Source organism: Bos mutus, chromosome 7, assembly GCF_027580195.1.
Source record: "Bos mutus isolate GX-2022 chromosome 7, NWIPB_WYAK_1.1, whole genome shotgun sequence".
NCBI classification, from domain to species: domain Eukaryota; kingdom Metazoa; phylum Chordata; class Mammalia; order Artiodactyla; family Bovidae; genus Bos; species Bos mutus.
The window spans coordinates 28,885,190-28,906,025 of NC_091623.1; positions in this window are offsets into that span (position 1 = coordinate 28,885,190).

Consider the following 20,836-nt stretch of genomic DNA (forward strand, 5'->3'; position numbering starts at 1 on the left):
GAAGATGAGATGGTTGGATGGCATCACCAACTCAATGGACATGGGTTTGGGTAGACTCCGGGAGTTGGTGATGGATAGGGAGGCCTGGCGTGCTGCGGTCCATGGGGTCACAAAAAGTCAGACATGACTGAGCAACTGAACTGAACTGAAGCATAAAACTTAACACCTTTAGAGAAAGATGAGAAAATTGAGACTGCAACATATCAATCATAATATCCAGAAGATAGTCAAATAATGCAAGGAAGCAGCAAAATCTGACCCAAAATCAAGAGAAAAGAAATGTTAATAAAAGCCACCCACTAAATGGCCCTGCTGTTTTAATTAGCAGGCAAGAAACTTAAAATGTCTGTTATAATTATGTTAAAGGATTTGTAGGGAAAGATGAAGAAATGGCAGAGAATTGGAAAATATTTAAAAAAATAAAATTGTATTTTATTCACTTACTGGTTAATATACTGATTTAATTTACCAAGGTTAACTTACCAGTTAACCAATCAGTAAATAAATATACAGCGCACTGCATATGAATGGCCATGTATGGCAGCATATGCAAAAAACAGGGTTGAAGAGAGGAGTTACACTGCTATATCATTCAGCCAGAGTAGCTTCGAATCCCTCTTCTCTTCCTGCCAGGCAGGCTGGTCTTAAATAGGACTGGGACAAATCCAGGTAGATAATAGCTTATGAGTTCCAAACCAGGCAGTGATTTAAATGAAATATTAACCATATCATTATTAAATTTTAACAATAGACCCTTACATCCTTATTCTACTTTATATTTAGCAAAGGTATCATATGTATCTGCCCAGTGTTCCTAGAGAAACAGACATAAATACCATTGTCTCTTTATAAAACAACTATGTCCCTCAGATTAGACGGTTTCAAAAAGCTGTTCATGTCTTCAGTATCCCAAAAGGATTGCTAGACAATTAACTGGTCAGAAGCCCAAGCTTCATTATAAAGAATGGCATTAGCTCTGAGCTTGGGGACCCTGAGCATATGGGGGTACCAGGTGATCTATTTACTTCGCAATTATCCAAGAGTCCATTGCTAAAAGGTAATTGACCATCCCCCAGGCCTTAGATGTTGATTTACTTCACAATTTCAACTGTAGAATATGGCCTTTTCCCATCTCTGATCTCAGAAATCATGGAAATAATAAATCATTATAAACTGACCTACAAATCAGCACATTTGAGAATCTGAATTTTACCATCTTCCAGAATTTCTAAGCCTATCTTAAAATTTTTTAATTATTAAGTGCTTTTTAACAAGACAATTATTATTATTAAAATTCAATGTTTCATTTGTAAAGAACAACATACAGTTCACAAAATAACACCTCTTATGATGCCTTGCTTTGCCATTATAAGATGAAAGGGCATTCTGAGTTAGATTTCTGGAAATAGTGACAGCACAAAAGGAGATCTAAAAGACAAAATGTCACATATGCTGATTTTATATATATATATATGTATGTATATATGTATATAAAGTGAAAGTGAAAATCCCTCAGTCACGTCCGACTCTTTGAGACCCCATAGACTATACAGTCCATGGAATTCTCCAGGCCAGAATACTGGAGTGGGTAGCCTTTCCCTTCTCCAGGGGATCTTCCCAACCCAGGTCTCCTGCATTGCAGGCAGATTCTTTACCAGCTGAGCCACAAGGGAAGCCATGTATATATATATATGTGTGTGTGTGTGTGTTTGTGTGTGTGTGTGTGTGTGTGTGTAGGAAAATCTCAAATGAATTACAACTGAGAAAAATAATGTACAATAAAATTTACTACATTAGAGAATGACAAAATGAGCATTGCCTGGGAAAGATCCTGTTCTTTTACATGGCATTTGTAACTGGCTAGATATAGTTTATTGTTCTCTTTGTAATGGGACAGGATGTCACTCAGAATGCATCTTCCAATCCACGTGCAATACCCAGGTTGAAATGAAATTCTGTTTGTCTACCTCAGGCGGAACAAAGAATGGCTGTGTAAGAGGTGACGCAGGATCTGCATAGAGTACTGGCTGCAGCGCTATTGGTCATGCCTCTGTATTGTTTCCAAAGAGGAAGATATAAAATGAAGTTGGGACGGGGGCAGAAAGAGATGTAAGATCTAGAAACGGCCAATCTTGCTATGTTTGGAGGGCTAAGTCTGGGAAGTGGTAAGACGCAGATCAGGCAGATGAGAGAAGGTAAGAAAGTATTCTGACCAGGGGATTTCTTCAACCTGAAAATTTGAGGAATGTTTAAAAACTTGGGACATTGCTTTTCCCACATCTTCCAGCAAACTGGAATTCAAAATAAAGGACAATAGTTGGTAACAAAATAATAAACTCATACCTAATATGTGGGTAGCTGTACACACATTTAATTTCACCTTAATTCTTACTCTGCTTCTGTAGTGTATTAGTTCCCTATTGTAAAGATGAGGAGCTTGGAGAAATTAAATGATGACTCAGGGACATAGAACAGGTCATCAAAAGGCTTAATTAAAAACAGTACTTCTCTTTCCAACCTCATATTCAGTGCACCACAGCATAGCTGCCTCTTAAGGAAGGAAAAATAAAAGACTCAAACAGCTTTTCTTCTCATTTTTCAATCAAATTCAACTCAATAATTATTTATTAAGATTTATTAAGCAACAAATAGATTTTAAATATGATGTTATATGCTGCTGCTGCCAAGTCACTTCAGTTGTGTCCGACTCTGTGCGACCCCATAGACGGCAGCCCACCAGGCTCCCCCGTCCGTGGGATTCTCCAGGCAAGAATACTGGAGTGGGTTGCCATTTCCTTCTCCAATGCATGAAGGTGAAAAGTAAAAGTGAAGTCACTCAGTCGTGTCCGACCCTCGGCGACCCCGTGGACTGCAGCCCACCAGGCTCCTCCGTCCATGGGATTTTCCAACCATACTTGCACTTGCTTATCACTGCAAGGATGCCTTTGATGTTGTGGATTCCTGCAGAAGTCATAGCGAAGTCTCTGAGAATCCCAGTGTTATACACCTCTTTGGTTTATATGCACAATCCAACAATTGTTCATGAAATACATCAGTTGAACCAAGAAGTTGTATCAGCAGAAGCTTTCCAATTTATTTTCCTTTACATAAAGGAAATTTTAAAAGGCTACTCAAGTAATTCTTTACAAGACAAAGAACTGTTCCAAGGTGACATGAAATTTCCATCGAAAGAGAGAAGAGTCTGGTTCTTCTTGCTTACCCAGGTTCTACCTAACTGAAATTCTGCTATTCAAGGATGTCCATGTAACAAGGGGTTATTTTCATAATTGTGGTACTTATGAAATACTAAACTTGACTCACTGAACTCTCAATTACAGACATTTCCACAGCAAAAAGAAACTTAAAATGCAGAATTTACTTCCACTATGTCCAAGGTGTGATAATAGATACTGGATTTGTCACCTGAAAGAACCAGAAAACTAAATGAATTATATGAAATAATAGTTTTCAGGACACTGGATATCAGGCAATGAAAGATAGTCTTCTCTGAGAAATGGGAAATGAATAAGGTAATCAATATGATTGCCCCAAATCCTTGCTTTGGGAGAGAATGTAGGCCTTGACACAGAGACAGATAACTAAAATGGAGCCTGACGGACTCCCTGAGCTTGAGGACGTGGACCTGGGAATCTGAAATGAAGGAGGCTAGAGTTTGCGAGATAGGATACCTGGGAAGACGGAAGCATAGAGGGCTCCAGAGATCTTTTCTCTTTTTCCCTTGTGTTTCATTTTCAAATTTTAGTTTTTATTGCCATGTCTTCAGACTCACTGATCTTTCCTTCTGCTGTGTTTAATCTGCTGTTCCTGTATTGTCCATATCAGACACTGTTGTTATCTTTTGTAAAAGCTTGATTTCAATCTTTTTTTTTTTTTTTGTAAATGTATCCCATGCCTCCACTGAAATGTTGAATATACAGATTACAATTACAAAATGTATTTCAGTGTTCCCATCTTATAACATCTGTGTTGGTTCTAGGATGGTTTTGATTGACTGTTTTTTCTCCTCATTATGGATCATATTATCCTGCTCCTTTGTATGCCTAGTAATATTTCACTGGATACTACACACTGTAAGTTTTCCTTATTGAATGAAATATTTTGTAATCTCACAAATATTCTTGAGTTTTGTCTTAGAGCACCTGTAAGTGACTTGAGAACAGCTTGATCTTTATGTACTCTGTTTTTAAGATATGATGGTTGAGACCAGAGCAGTTTTCAACATAGGGGTAATTATATTATTTCCCATTACTGAGGCAAGACCATTTTGAATACTTTATTCATTGTTGTATAAATTATGAGGTTTTCCATTCTGATATATAAGAAAAAAGTACCATTTTAGCTCTGCATGGATATCAGGTACTATTCCTTCTTATCATTTCTTGTGGTTCTACTCTCTTTTCATGGGCCGTAGCTTCATAGGTATATGCTAATAGGTAAATATCAACACTCTTCAGAAAATATAACAGATTGCGGAGTCTCCACAGTACCTGCCCATGATACAATCCAAAATTTTTCAACATACAGAGAGCCAGAAAAATGTTAGTCTCAAAGAAAGGCAATCTTTGAGAAGTCAACCTTGAGAAAACTCAGATGTTGGAGTGATCACATAAAGACTTAAACCAACTATTCTAATCATACTCAGTGAGATAAAGGAAAATATTCACATAATGAAAAGGATCAGAAATCCAGAGAAATGGGAAACATAAAAAGGCAAATGAAAATTATAGGACTGAAAAAATAGAATGGATGAAATTTTTAAAAGACTGCTCAAAGAGCTTTGTAGCAGAATGATGTCAGAGGGAAAAATATCTGTGGACATAACAATAGATCGAAAGAAATCCATTCTAATAAATAGAAAGAAATATAAAAAATAAAAGAGCCTTGGATTCTGTGGGGCAGTATCAATAGGGTAATTAGAGTTCTGGAAGAAGAGGGGGCAAACTAAAAGGAAATTCAAAGAAATCAAAGGCCTAAAGACTTTCCAAATTAGGGAAAGATAGGAATTTATAAATACAAGAAGTTCAAATCTTATGACATCACAAATATGAAGAAACCATGCATAGATGCATTAGTCAAATTGTTGAAAACTAAAGATTCGGGGAAATTTTGGAAAGCGGCAGAAAAGCTAGAACAGCATTACATACAGGGGAACAAAGGCATGAATGGCCTCAAACATTCTCATCAGAAAGCACAGAGGCTAGAAGACTGGGACCAACATCTTTAATGTACTGGGAGAACAAAACTGCTAACCCAGAATTCTACATCAAATGAAAATATCCCTCAAGAATGATGGTGAAATTAAGACATTTTCAGATGAAGAAAACTAAGCAAATTTATCTTTACCAGACCTGCACTGTTAGAAATGCTAAATGAAATTAAAGGGAAAAAGGCCAGAAGGAAATTGAAACTTTGGCAACAAAGATCACTGGAAATATTTATTGTTGGTAAATTATACTTCAATATTGTTTGAAGAGAAAACCTTATGAAAGAAATTAGCTAAGTTATTAATAACATGGCAGTACAAATTAGAATAGCAAATATTAGAGGAATGAGATAAAAATATGCCAGCTGTTTTGTATAGAAATAATTCAATGAGGTTGAACCTAAGAACAGGTCCAAGCTTTCTTTGGTTCATTGCTTCTTAAAGCAACATTAGTCTTTCTATGTCAAGAAGAAACATATGAGTTGAAATGATTGTTATTCTCTAACTAGTCAATAGATTAAATACATCCCATCTTGGAGAGGTTTTCAAACCCTAGTGAAATTTGGCCACTGGATAAAAATTAGAGAAAAGCTGTGGCATTCTGTCGCACCTGTGCAAATTTTGTTTTTTGCCTCCATTGTTTAACAAAGTGCAAGTGAGGATTAGTTCTGGGACAAAAAGATTTTAAATATTATGGATCCACTGGAAGAGCTAAAGAAATAAGCTGTAAGCTGTTGGCAACCAAAATTTTAGAAATCAGATTTTGCAAAGAAAAGCCTAGAAGGTTAACTTATAAGAGCTTGGAAGAAAAAAGTCTGATATTAGAGTTGAAGAGGAAATGAGCTGAGGATGTGAATCAACAAAGCACTGGCAAGCCAGTGCAACTGGACCCAGTTTTTTGTTGCTATTCTAATTATTATTTAGTTCAAAACCAAAGGTTATGTAATTTGACATGCCAGAGACTCTGCTTGAAATAATATTAAGTGTTATTTCCAAATGAAATTTCAAAACATTTCCTGATAGGAATGGTTTACTTTTGTTGTGTTTTAAATGAAGTAGTTCTGATATCCATTTGATCCCACGCATCAGTGTGGGACAGCCCCTTTGCTCACTGGCAAATCCCCATACCTCCAAAATGAACAAAAATGCACTCATCTGAAGTTGGGTTTTAAAATCATGAATATATATTGCTCTGTAAATTAGTTATTCATACGTGTAGCTCCCTTGTTAGGAGGAGATCCTAAAATGAGGAACAGTTTCTTATCTACCTGCGAGTTCCCAGCCCCAGCAGGGTGCCTAGTACGTGAGTTGTTCAATAAGTTATTGTCAAATAAAATGAGTTCTCTATCTATTTATGTAGGACTTGCAACATAATTTGAGAGTCCAGGGCACAATATGGGATCACCTATTTTTTAAATTATTAGGAATTTTAAGATGATGACTGCAAGCCCAGATTCCTTGTGAACATGGGGCTCTTTCACTCCCATAGTTCACGTACCCGCTAAGCACCCTGGATATCCATGCTTTCAGTTACCCATGACTTTTATTTCTGCTCCTGAGTACCAAGTTATTTAGAAATGACTCTGTTTCATAATGGTCTGGTTTTTTCTTTTTTTATGTTGACAAACATGCAAAAACTGCAGAAGACAGTAGCTTTTGGCCTCTTCGTTACCTTAGCACAGTTCAGTCGCTCAGTCATGTCTGACTCTTTGCAACCCCATGGACTGCCTACAATGTATTAATAATAATGAGCAAAGAGAGTCTCCAAATAAGGTTAGAAGTGTAAAACAGTGTAAATTGCAGTGAGTTAGCAGGAATAAATGTTCAACATTTCATTAGCAAGCTTTGTAGCTTTTTTCTTCCTAAATCTACCTATTTAAGAGTACTTCATAATTCACTGTAATATTTGATTACCTTAAACATTTTCAAATAATTTAAAACAACTTGCCTATATTCACATACAGTAGTCTAATGTCAAATATTTAGTGTATGAGAAAATGACACTGATACTAAACACACATGGTATCTTGGGTGATTCAAAAGGCCCTTCAGGCTCTTTCAAGGTCATTATTATGAGATATTATTTTCACTTGACCCTCAGATGCAGAGGATTGAGTTAATCAGGCTCCATAGTTCATGGCATGTCATTAATGCTAGGCTATAAAAAGGCCTCTTTTGTTTTATTCATTTAGTTCCTTTTATTCCCTTACCTGCCTCACATTCACTACTTTCTCTCCAGGAACTCATTCCATTCCATTCAATGTATTTTTTCTTTGTATGTCTTATTCTAAAAATGTGATTTTTGTTTGCTTGTTTTGAATGGGTTGATTCAAATAATGAATTCAAATATATGAATTCAGATAGGTAAATAATTTTGTGTTACTCAGATTCTTATTTCACTAAGCCCTATATTTTAAAAATCCTTATATATTTGCTATGTGAACATGGTTTCTAACCAGTACATGGTATTTTGTGGTATGCACCCACTATCTTATCTTTTAAAATTATTTATTTATTTTTGGCCGTGCTGTATCTTCACTGCTGCATGGGCTTTTTGTCTAGTTGCGATGGGGGGAGGGGGTACTCTCTAGGTGGCATGAGCAGGCTTCTCATTGCAGTGGCTTCTCTTGTTGCAAAGCACAGGCTTTAGGGCATGCAGGTTTCAGTAGCTGTGATACATGTGCTCATAAGTTGTGACTCCCAGGCTCTAGAACACAGGCTCAGTAATTGTAGTGAACAGGCTTAGTCGCTCTGAGGCATATGGGATCTTACCAGATCAGGGGTCGAATCCAAGTCTCCTACATTAACAGATGGATTCTTTATGACTGAGCCACCAGGGAGGCCCTACCCACTCTATTCTATTATTTCTTCTCCCAGTGTTGGGTACCAAGGTTGGTTCAACTCCCACCACTACAAATAATGCAGCAATGAACATCCTTGTACATGTTCCTAATGGATCTCTGTGAGACTTCCCTTGGGATATATATTGAGGAAAAGAATAGGTTACACATAAGGTATGAGAAGGTTTATTTTAAGTAAGTCAACTCAGATTGTTCTTTTGAATGACTGCATCAGTTTTATCCCCCACCAGCAATAAATACAGACTCTTCTATTCCTACAACCCTGACAATAGTTGGTACTATCTAGCTTTCTAAGTATTTCCAGACTGCATTATGCTTTTGATCTCCACTTTCAGTATTGCAAATGAATTTGAGAATCTTTTTGTTACTTTCTTGAATTTCTTTTTCATAAATTGATTTTCAAATCTTATAACCATTTTATTGGGGCTTTGGTCTTCTTGTTAGTTTGCAAAAGTTTCTTTTATATTATGGATATTAACCCCTTATCAGTTGTAGATGTTATAAAGATTTTCCCCCTTCTCCCCTTCTGTTGGTGGTGGTGGTTTATTTGCTAAGTCATGTCCGACTCTTGTGACCCCATGGACTGTACCCTGCCAGGCTCCTCTGTCCATGGGATTCTCCAGGCAAGAATACAAGAGTAGGGAGCCAATCCCTTCTCCAGGGGATCTTCCCAACCTAGGGATCAAACCTGGGTCTTCTGAATTGCAGGCAGATTCTTTACCACCCTTCTATTACTTGTGCATTATTTTGGTCTATGATATTCTTCATTGAGCATATCTTTCATTATAATAATTATGCTTTACAGTTAAAAAGTTTACCACCAGTAAACAATCTATTTTTTCCTGTTGATTTGTGCTGCAACATCAAAATATGATTGCATTCATTAAATGCTAGAATGTACAAAAACTAAATGTCAAAGTGGTCTCTTCATTTCAGATAAAATAATGTATTGCTTTCTGATTTGCTTCTCACTGGGAAGGAACAAATTTTTACTTTGTAAAAGGAAAATTTGTGTAACAATTTAAAGCATTCAAATGTAGGGGTAGGAGCCACAAGAAAATTGAGCTCTCTTTCACCAGAGATGTTTAAGCAGATGTTGAGCATGTATGGAGCCCATACAATAATAAGTGTGTGGTAGATAGCTTCCTTGTTCTCAGTTCTCAGTTTTTTATGTGCAAAGGAAGAGGATCAGGCTGTCTACTGTCTAGAGTCCTATAGGAGATGAAGTGCAATGAGATTAAGTGCAATCCTGTGCCATTTAAATTTTCTTCCATCCTAAAGAAACTGTTAGGTAGTTAGAATAGGAAAAAGGAGTCCAAAATGGTGGTGGCTAAAAGATAAGGAAGGAAAAAGCCCGTGGAAATAGAACAAAGGAAGGTCCAGGACTGGAGTGAGGACCTCAGGTAAAATAAACAGCGTTCCTGGCTAGCCCAGTTTACATAGGGCAGGCTCAAGGGGAGGAGAAAAAGCATTAAAAGAGGAGCCAAAGGGCCGGGGGCCTCTCTTCCCATCTTTTGGGTCTGCATGCCCTCACGCCTTCAGGCTGTATTTTCCTTTATTTTCTAAATAAAACTGAACTGTAACATGGAGCTGTAACACTGGTCCAACTGAGGGCCGTAACACCGGTCCATCACTTCAAATTTTTGTTGTGACGAGACAGAACCAAGGAAATTACACACTCCCTCGACAAAAGGAAAAGGGGTTTGGGACTTCTTGGAGGAGGAGGCAAGTTATAGGAAGGTAAACAGGAAAAGTGTGGCAAAGGTTGTTTAATGGAGTTTGCTATGCCTTTTTATTAAGGCCCACCTTTTTATTAAGAAAGCTCTTCTTCCTGGTGCTGGGGAAGATACCTTTACAAATAGAAATTTCCTTTACAAAAGGAAAATATGTGACCTGTTTTTAGAGCTTTTCCTGCAACTGATGATTTTCAGTGGGCTTTAGCCCAAAATAATCCATATGGCAAAGAGACATAATCCATTAAGAAGTAGTATTATTTTGGTATCTGCCTCACATATCAAGTACCCAATAAATATATCCTTACTTTACTACTTTTTAGGTTTAAAAAAAAAAAAGAAACCTGACTATAGGCAATAATTCTATATAATGTGGCCAAAAGAAAAGTCCAGTTTTAATTTCAAATGTTATTCCTGGGTCAAAAGATATCTCTCAAAAGTTGATGTCATTAGCATGAAGATCATGCCAAAATATTGCCTGATCTGCCTCTTCCAAAAGAATTCCTTAATGTAGTATGCTGAAAATTACATCCAAATTAAAACTCACATTATTTTGTCTCTGCCAACAACCTTAGTGATAAACAGCTCATGCTAGAGAGGTGTCCATAGAAAACTGACATTTCCAGTTAAATCTAAGGAAATTCTGAGGACAAAGAACCCATTACTAATGAATAAGTGCATTTGCACAATAATTGTGTTGAGGAGGTTGTATTATAGCAGTATATTACTCTGCAGCACTGTTTGAGCCAGGCTTATTATACTGCATTGAAATGACTAGAACAACAGTAAGATGCTGCTTGATTTTCTAATTATTATTGAAAAATGCCTCCTGAGCCCAGCCTCAAAGCCCTCTCTTTTGAATCATCTTCAACTCACACTGCTTCTCATGCATTATACATTAAACCCATATGGCCATTTGAGGTGGAAGGTCTCTGGAGGGAAGTTCCATACTGCTCTTTTCACTGTAGGAGGGAAAAAGGTAGAAAAAACAAGAAAGAGGGGAGAAGGATGGGACTAGTGAGACAGAAGGAAGAAATACCTCTGGGCAAAATTCAGAATTCAGACAAAGGTGAGTCAAATTAATAAACATTAAAAAGAGATGGGAATCACTTCCAGAAGATTTTTTGTATGTTTAGGGTTTTGTTGTTAAGCTTGAGGGAGCTCCTGAACAAGATTGCTCTTTGAATTTGTTAGCTTCTAATAAGTGCCTCAAGCCTATAATTTGCTAGAATGAGAAAGAGATGGAAAAATTTGGCAAAATGGATCTATGCAGGTAGAGCCTGAATTTTATAGAATCATAATAAAATTGATATTTAAAGGTATCTATGAAAAAATATTTTAACATTGATCAAATATATGTAATTTATTTTAAAAAGAAAATGTAAAACTTTTCCAGTATGCTCAGAATATTCCCCACGGTTCTCTTTTTAAAACACATATTATTAATTTCTCAGAGGTAAACTGCAAAAGAAAAATTCCTTCAGATATTCTTAACCAAGTAATACATCTAAACTCTATGAAAATCTTGAAAGTCACACCTATTTATTAGTTATATTCATCTTTATCTCTCTGCCCTGGAGTTTGTTATATTTTTCAAGTTTCTTAGACTTAAGCACTTACCATGTATAAGACACAATGCTAAGTATTTAAAACTCATTATTTTATTTATTGTAAAAATTCTATAAGATAGATTTTATATTACTCATTATTTCCACTTTATGGATGAGAAAACTGAGACTCATAAAGCTTATATGCTTTTTAACACTCTGCTCTGTATATTACTTGTTATGATTTAAATAGTGAAGATTATAAAATGCAGGTTTTTCTTTTGCTCTTGCAACTGGATACATGGTTAATGTAATTCTACTTTAATTTGATTAGTCGAATTTTGTCTACAGAAATAAACACAGCCTTGAAACCTTGATAGGTCATTTTCATGGTCTTTTCTTTTTCACAGAAAAAAAGCAGAATCAAACAACTACAATTAAAATAAAAACAACTGTGTGAATTAAAGTATTAATGACATTTCAGCCAATGAGGTGTTAATGTCATGCAACTCACATTTTAATTATCAACGCCTCTTTATACATAAATTGGTTAACTTTGTTTCTTGCCTGCAAATGTTAATTTTCCAACTAAATGTCTGCCATTTAAAAAATACTTTTTAAAGAATCTGATATAAGTTAGTAAGCACGGGGTTGATGGAAGAGAAGCCAGCAAATAGCTCTGAACGGTTTCTCCATATTTTGAAATGGAGCAGGAATCCAAGGAGATGTTACATTTTACTGTTTCCATAAAGATGGTGTTTTCTCTTTACAATTCTGGCTTCTTGCCCCTGTGCTTCTATATCGTTAGGAGCCTAAATGAGCTCCAGATCTCATTTTCTCACCCTGCCTTTTGTCAATGACAGACGAAGTCTCTCCCTTATGGCCAGTCTATGATTCAATCTGTGCCTGATGCATCATCTACCACTGATTATTCAGGATGAGACATGCATCTGCTGCCCAACATTACCAAGCATACGAATTACAAGAGTTAAGTAAAACCTGAAAATAATCATTTAAAATGTTAAGCTGTCTCCTATGCAAAGCCCTAAGCACTTTTTCTTTTGAAATAATATACTAGAAATGTATTTGTTTCTTTCACATGAGGGCAAATGTTCCTCAGAAAATATTAGCTCAATTACAATAAGAAAAAATAAGTAAAATTTTACAAAGAAGTATATACATTTTCCACAGTTCCACTTTTTAAATTAGGAAACAAAAGCTTGAAACTCAATTTAATAAGTATAATTATATGAAATTGTAGGGGAGGGAAAGCAATTTTCCCTCCACCCTCAGTTCTTAGCTGACCTAATTTCACTGGCCATGCTTTCTACTATTCCACACTTAAACTCTGAAGTATACCCAACGAACCCTGTAAGAAAAGTCAGATTAATAAGAGAAAAACAACAGAAGTTTATTAGTGCATATGCCTCCTGGGTACAAGAGAGACACCTAGGGAAAAATGACTATCTCCCAGTTAAAGACAAAGAAAAAAAGGGGGTGTATGTTTGGGTTACAAGAAGGCCAGTTTTGAGGTTACTGGGAAAAGCATGATTAAACAAGGTTTTTATGCAAATTTAAGTCTTTGCTTCCTGCATTAATAAAATTCTCTCCTGATTAAGTCATCCTTCCTAGTAATTCAGCTGGTAAAGAATCTGCCTGCATTGCAAGAGACCTTGGTTAGATTCCTGGGTTAGGAAGATCCCCTGGAAAAGGGATAGGCTACTCATTCCAGTATTCTTGGGCTTTCCTGGTGGCTCGGATGGTAAAGAACCCACCTGCAATGTGGGAGACCTGGGTTCCATCCCTGGGTTGGGAAGATCCCCTGGAGGAGGGCATGGCAACCCACTCCAGTATTCTTGCCTGGAGAATCCCCATGGACAGAGGAGCCTGGTGGGCTACAGTTCATGGAGTCACAGAGTCAGACATGACTGAGCGACTTAAGCACAGCACAGCACAGCTCTTCCTGATACACCACCCTTATAATTGGAGATTTCATTTATTAATGTAAACTTCCCTTACAAAAGAGGAACTTGCATTTTATTTTTCAAACTTATTCTGTGTCCATTATTTCTCAGAATTGTTATTGTTCAGTCACTACGTCATGTCCAACTCTTTGTGACCCCGTGAACTGCAACACGCCAAGCTTCCCTGTCTATCACCAACCCCCAGAGCTTACTCAAACTCATGTCCATCTAGTCAGTGATGCCATCCAACCGTCTCATCCTCTGTCATCCCCTTCTCCTCCCGCCTTCAGTCCTTCCTAGCATCAGGGTCTTTTCCAGTGAGTCAGCTCTTCGCATCAGGTAGCCAAAGTATTGGAGCTTTATCTTCAGAATCAGTCCTTCCAATGAATATTCAGGGTTGATTTCTTTTAGGATTGACTGGTTTGATCTCCTTGCTGTCCAAGGACTCATAAGACTCTTCTCCAGCAACACAGTTTGAAGACATCAGTTCTTCAGTGCTCAATCTTTTTTATCATCCAGCTCTCATATCCATACATGACTACTGGAAAAAACGTAGCTCTGACTATACCAACCTTTGTAGGTAAAGCAATGTCTTTGCTATTTGCAGTGAAGTGATGAGACTGGATGTCATGATCTTAGTTTTTTGAATGTTGAGTTTTAAGCCAGCTTTTTCACTCTTCTCTTTCACCCTCATGAAGTGGCTCTTTAATTCCTCTTCTTTCTGCCATAAGGGTGATGTCATCTGCATATCTGAGGTTATTGATATTGCTCTAGGCAATCTTGATTCCAGCTTGTGCTTCATCAAGCCTGGCATTTCTCATGATGTATTCTGCATATAAATTAAAAAGCAGGGTGACAATATATAGCCTTGATGTACTCCTTTCCCAATTTGGAATGAATCCATTATTCCATCTCCAGTTATAACTGTTGCTTTTTGATCTGCATACAGATTTCTCAGGAGGCAGGTAAGATCGTCTGGTATTCCCATCTCTTTAAGAATTTTCCACAGTTTGTTGTGATCTACACCGTTAAAGGTTTTAAAGTAGTCAGTGAAGCAGAAGTAGATGATTTTTCTGGAATTATCTTGCTTTTTCTATGATCCTGAGCACGTTGGCAATTTGATCTATGATTTCTTTGCCTTTTCTAAATCCAGCTTGAACATCTGGAAGTTCTCAGTTCACATACTGATAAAGCCTAGCTTGAAGGATTTTGAGCATTACTTTGCTAGCATGTGAAATGAGTGCAATTGTGTGGTAGTCTGAACATTCTTTGGCATTGCCTTTCTTTGAGATTGGAATGAAAAATGACCTTTTCCAGTCCTGTGACCACTGCTGAGTTTTCCTAATTTGCTGGCATATTGAGTGCAGCACTTTCACAGCATCATCTTTTAGGATTTGAAATAACTCAACTGAAATTCCATCACCTCCTCTAGCTTTGTTCGTAGTGATGCTTCCTAAGGCCCACTTGATGTTGCATACCAGGATATCTGACTCTAGGTGAGTGATCACACCATCATGATTATCTGGGTCATGAAGATCTTTTTGGTATAGTTCTGTGTATTCCTGTCACCTCTTCTTAATATCTTCTGCTTCTATTAGCTCTATACCATTTCTGTCCTTTATTGTGCCCATCTCTGCTTGAAATGTCCCCTTGGTATCTCTGCTGCTGCTGCTGCTAAGTCGCTTCAGTCATGTCCAACTCTGTGCGACCCCATAGACGGCAGCCCACGAGGCTCCCCCATCCCTGGGATTCTCCAGGCAAGAACACTGGAATGGGTTGCCATTTCCTTCTCCAATGCATGAAAGGGAAAAGTGAAAGTGAAGTCGCTCGGTTGTGTCCAACTTTCATGGAATTCTCTAGGCCAGAATACTGGAGTGGGTAGCCTTTCTCTTCTCCAGGGGATCTTCCCGACCCAGGAATCGAACAGGGATCTCCTGCATTGCAGGTGGATTCTTTACCAACTGGGCTATCAGGGAAGGCTGAAGAGATCCCTAGTCTTTCCCCTTCTATTATTTTCCTCTATTTCTTTGCATTGATCTCTGGGGAAGGCTTTCTTATCTCTCCTTGCTATTCTCTGGAACTCTGCGTTCAGATGGGTATATCTTTCATTTTCTCCTTTGCCTTTAGCTTCTCTTCTTTTCTCAGCTATTTGTAAGGCCTCTTCAGACAACCATTTTGCCTTTTTGTGTTTCTTCCTTGGGGATGGTCAGTGATTAGGCAAATGTAGATTTCACCCCTTGATGGGGGAAAGGCAAGTCATGTTGTAGAAGAATATATCCTGGGGGAAGTATTGCTGTAGCCAGCTCTGAAAACTCTAATCAGCCACACGGAAGTGTCTTCCAGAGCTGACACTGTACACGTTGGCAGTAACTGTTACAGCAGAAGGACCACATACTTTATGCTGAAAATCAAGACCTAGCTCCACTATTTAATAACTTTATAACTTGTCATAACTTCTTAAATAATTTTTCTTGACCCAAATACTTGACAAAAATAATATTTTCTTGACAGAAAATACTGACTATGCAATAATTTTGAAAATTTAAAAAGCTAAAATAAAATTACCTTGTGGCTCAATTCTTGCTGTCTCTTTCCAGAGTGAACTCACTTATACTATCATCTTAGTAATATCACTGGCGTGCTAGTGAGTTACTCTCAAATCTACATTTATAATGATTAATTAGTTCTCTAGCTCCATTTCAGAATCCTAATATGGTTGTCCTTCCAGTAAAATAAAAGTTATAAAAGACATCATTGAGAATATTGGGGGAAAATGTATAGATCATATATTAGTATAATAACTAGTATATAATTAGTGTATTAGTATTGTGGTATTAAGAATACCATAATATTATTTGATGGTGATAACTGTGTTTTGACTGTGTAAGAAAGTGAACTGGTTATTAGGAGATATATACCAAAATATTGAGGGGTGAATCTTCTGTCTGTGTATGAGAAAGAGATCATATAGATAAAACATTGACAATAGGTGAACCAAGTAATTGGTAATTTATGGGTATTTATTGTACTATTATCATAATTCTTCTACCATTTGAAATATTCAAAAATAAAAGGAAAATAATCATGCTCTCTCTTTCCTTTCTCCTCTAAGCATATGGCTCAAAAATGGATTCTTTAATTTGTCTAGGTTTGATCAGTAAAACCATCATCCCTCACTCCTCATAGTTAACTAGTCACCAAATTCTGATGACTGTTTGATTCCCACTTTTGTTGCCCTAACAAATCTCCATGGTCATTCACTTGGATTATTGATGTTAACCTATTTTAAATCATTTTCCCATCTTCTTTTTCATCCTAGATTGGTTTAGTAAATGGAAATCTATTTATTACCCTCTCTTGCAGAAAACACACACACACTGTCCCACACATGCTTAAAAGAACAAAGTCTATACTCACATGCCTCCTTCTATATTCCTCCTTCTTCGTGTATGAACTATCCAATCAATCAACATCCATATGGATAGATAGATTTGGAAGTGCCTTCTGCTTGTTTCTGTGATAAATTCATGTAGTGCCGTTACAATGAATCAAGAACCAATGTGTTTATAAGTTTCTTTTCATCCATTAATAAACACTTAAGAAAAATTAAAAGTCAAACCAAGAAAACCCATTTATGTGCCCGATAGTTGCTTAGGAAATCAAGGTAAAACAAACAGTTTGCAATTTGAATGAAGGCAGGTACAGATTTCTGACATGCTACATGGGATTAGGAAATATGGCCTGGTAGCATCACTAATCAAAGCTAAAAAAATTACCTAACAGGACCCAGAAGTCCCAAACACCAACCATCTATTTCTTTGCTATTGTTGTTTAGTCGGCAAGTTGTGTCTGACTCTTGTGACCCCATGGATTATAGTGTGCTGTGCTTTGCTTTCTTGTAAAAGCCTGCCACTGTGAATCTGATTAACATGTTCCTCTAATCTCTCTGTTCAATTCTACCACCTGTTTTATAAATTATTATTATTAGCAATCAGAGATTCAGATTGGTTTTTCTGTTCCAGGTAAATAGATGCACAGGAAACAGTTTCTGACCTAATAATATGTTTTTCAAACAAGTGCACCCATATATTCTTATGGACCTCGCAAGCTTTTATTGCCTATAAATTGTGGTGTTCTGATATGCAGTAAAAGTATTTCACTTTGAAGTAACTTTAGATTGAGTAGTTTATCTCTGAACATCAAGTGCTGTCTTAAAAGTCAAAATGAATTGTGGCTCAATTGTGTAATTAATTTCCTAAAAATGGAAAGCCCTTGTCAGTCAGGATTACTCATACACACATTCAGTCCCTCTCAACCAGACTCTAAGCCTCTGAGGTCAGGATTACTACCACATTCAATACACACACACACAGCTCCTAGCCTAGTGCCATGGACATAGAAAATGCTCAATACATGTTTAATAAATAAATAAAGTTCTCCACCTTGTCTTTTTCTTTAGTATGTGCTGGATATTTTTCCCTGAATTATCAAGTTCAATTTTCCAGTGAACTTTACCTGTCAGGTCAAAGCATGTTGGAATTGTGGAATTATAGAGCTCACAGGCAGCTTTGGGGTTCGAAGGATGCAGCTCTTTATTTTCCAGTTGACAACACTGAAGTTATAAGAGGCTAAGTTTGTTATCTAAGGTCATGCACCTGAAGAGTGCCAGCTCCGGACCTGCCTAAGTCCTGAGCCCCAGTGCTCTCTGCTGCACTACACTGAACTAGCTCTGATCAAAGCAGTCTAATTAATTATACAGATAAAATGCAACCATACAAACCTCAGAATGTGTGCTGACTTCTGTTCAAAAAATGTCTCTTTCTCCTTCAGATAGAAAAAAATATGAATATTTGTCTAAGACAGACATTGAATAATCTGAATATATACAAAGAAAATCATTGACTGAAAGATACCAACAACCTTTGATATTATCACCATAAATAACAGAGAGAGAAAGTCCTTGGAGATTTTTCCTGACTTTGATCAGTATGAAGGCTTATTAGGCAAATTTATTATCTTGCATAGAATTTTAATTGAGTGCAAAAATAGGATGGTAAAGAAAAAAATGTGTACATTGACTTCATTTAGTTGTTCAGATACCTTAATTGAGAACCACCGTTGCTTGGCTATCCAGAACATAGGTAAAGAAACAGGCAGGCATCTTCAGAGGTTTAACAACCTGGAAAGATGAAATCGAGTAGCATTTCTTCCCTGTGAAGTACATAATGACTTTCATCACAGCCCACCAAGGGGAAGAGTGACATTTGGATAGCCACACCTTAAATGCATAATAGCAGCTGAGCAATAAAATTGTCTATGTGTAAATAACTAATCAGATCAGATCAGATCAGTCGCTCAGTCGTGTCCGACTCTTTGCGACCCCATGAATTGCAGCACACCAGGCCTCCCTGTCCATCACCAACTCCCGGAGTTCACTCAGACTCACATCCATCGAGTAAGTGATGCCATCCAGCCATCTCATCCTCTGTCGTCCCCTTTTCCTCCTGCCCCCAATCCCTCCCAGCATCAGAGTCTTTTCCAATGAGTCAACTCTTTGCGTGAGGTGGCCAAAGTACTGGAGTTTCAGTTTTAGCATCAGTCCTTCCAATGAATACCCAGGACTGATCTCCTTTAGGATGGACTGGTTGGATCTCCTTGCAGTCCAAGGGACTCTCAAGAGTCTTCTCCAACACCACAGTTCAAAAGCATCAATTCTTTGGCACTCAGCCTTCTTCACAGTCCAACTCTCACATCCATACATGACCATAGAAAAAACCATAGCCTTGACTAGATGGACCTTTGTTGGCAAAGTAATGTTTCTGCTTTTGAATATGTTATCTAGGTTTGTCATAACTTTCCTTCCAAGGAGTAAGCGTCTTTTAATTTCATGGCTGTAGTCACCATCTGCAGTGATTTTGGAGCCCAGAAAAATAAAGTCTGACACTGTTTCCCCATCTATTTCCCATGAAGTGATGGGACCGGATGCCATGATCTTTGTTTTCTGAATGTTGAGCTCCCCCATATCCCTCAAAAAGTGTTTAGCAAAGAAGAGAGAAAAAGAGCATTTTCAACTATAGTTACAACAATTTAAAAAAAAAATCAAAGAGCAATCTTCAGAGTCCCTTGGGCTGAAAATCATAGACAAAACAGTCTTCTGATGATTAGTGGTATGACCTTTGTATGAATAAGCAAGTGGTCCTTCAGAGAGGCTTTGGGATATTGGGTTGACAACCTAGGACAGTTTATAGTGAAATTTCTGAATTTAGGAAGAGAGGAAAGGTGATGGTGAAAAAAAATCTCTAGGGGAAATCAATGAAGTTAGCTTTGTTATCAACCCTTTTGAGTCTGTCCCCAGCAAGTGCCAGTGTACTTCCAAGTAATAGTAGGAAACCTCGTTCGGAAGCAAAGTTTTATGCTTTGATCAAACAATGGAGAGGTGCCAACCAAGCTCTTAAACACTCCCTGACAGGCCTTAGGTTGGGCTCCTTCATAAGGTCTCCTCAGTAGGGACCGGAGAGGGTGGAGTTTCTCGGATCTGGTGCAGATCAGCTCATGTTCCTGCCTGAAGTGCCAGGTGCAACATCTCTGCATACGGCCCGCTGCACCTCCCACCGCAATCTTGAATTGCAGTGTCCTGCTCAGCGCTTGTGCGCTCAGCCACCCAGCTGAGGTGCTGCGAGCAGAACTCTAGGAGCTCTGGTCTGAAGTGCTGACTACACAGCCTCAGCACACTGCGCCCTAAGTGAGTGAAAGTTGCTCAGTCGTGTCCAACTCGCTGCGACTCCATGGACTATACAGTCCATGGAATTCCACAGGCCAGAATACTGGAGTGGGTAGCCTATCCCATCTCCAGGGGATCTTTCCAACCCAGGATTGATCCCAGGTCTCCCACATTGAGGGCAGATTCTTTACCAGCTGAGCCACACAGGACGCCCAAGAATACTGGAGTGGGCAGCCTTTCCCTTCTTCAGGGGATCTTCCAAACTCAGAAATCAAACCAGTGTCTCCTGCATTTCAGGCAGATTCTTTACCAACTGAGCTATAAGGGAAACCCTATGTGCTAGTGAAACTCCATGATGCATAAAGGGAAAAAAAAAAAAGGTTAGACTTCATTACCCAGATTCTATTTTTATTTCCCAGGAATTGTTAATGGGGATTGCCGGTGTCAAATCCCTTCAATGTCTTTGTCGTGTTCCTCATTCTTGAGGGGTGCAGCTCTACCTCCTGAAACTGCTTTGTTCTGAGTCTGTGCATTGTCAAAACCCCAAGTCCAGGAGCAGAGCTTCTCCCCAGCTGCCATTAGCTTTGTTTGCTTGTCACCAGGTCTCAGTCCTAACTGCTCGTATCCCTGCAACGCCACCATTTGTCTTACCTTTGGGAGACAAAGAACAGCAGATAATTTAAGATATTGAGTTGTTGTTCAATCACTGGTCATGTCCAACTCTTTGTGACCAGATGGACTTCAGCACAACAGGCTCCTTTGGCCTCTGCTGTCTCCCAGAGTTTG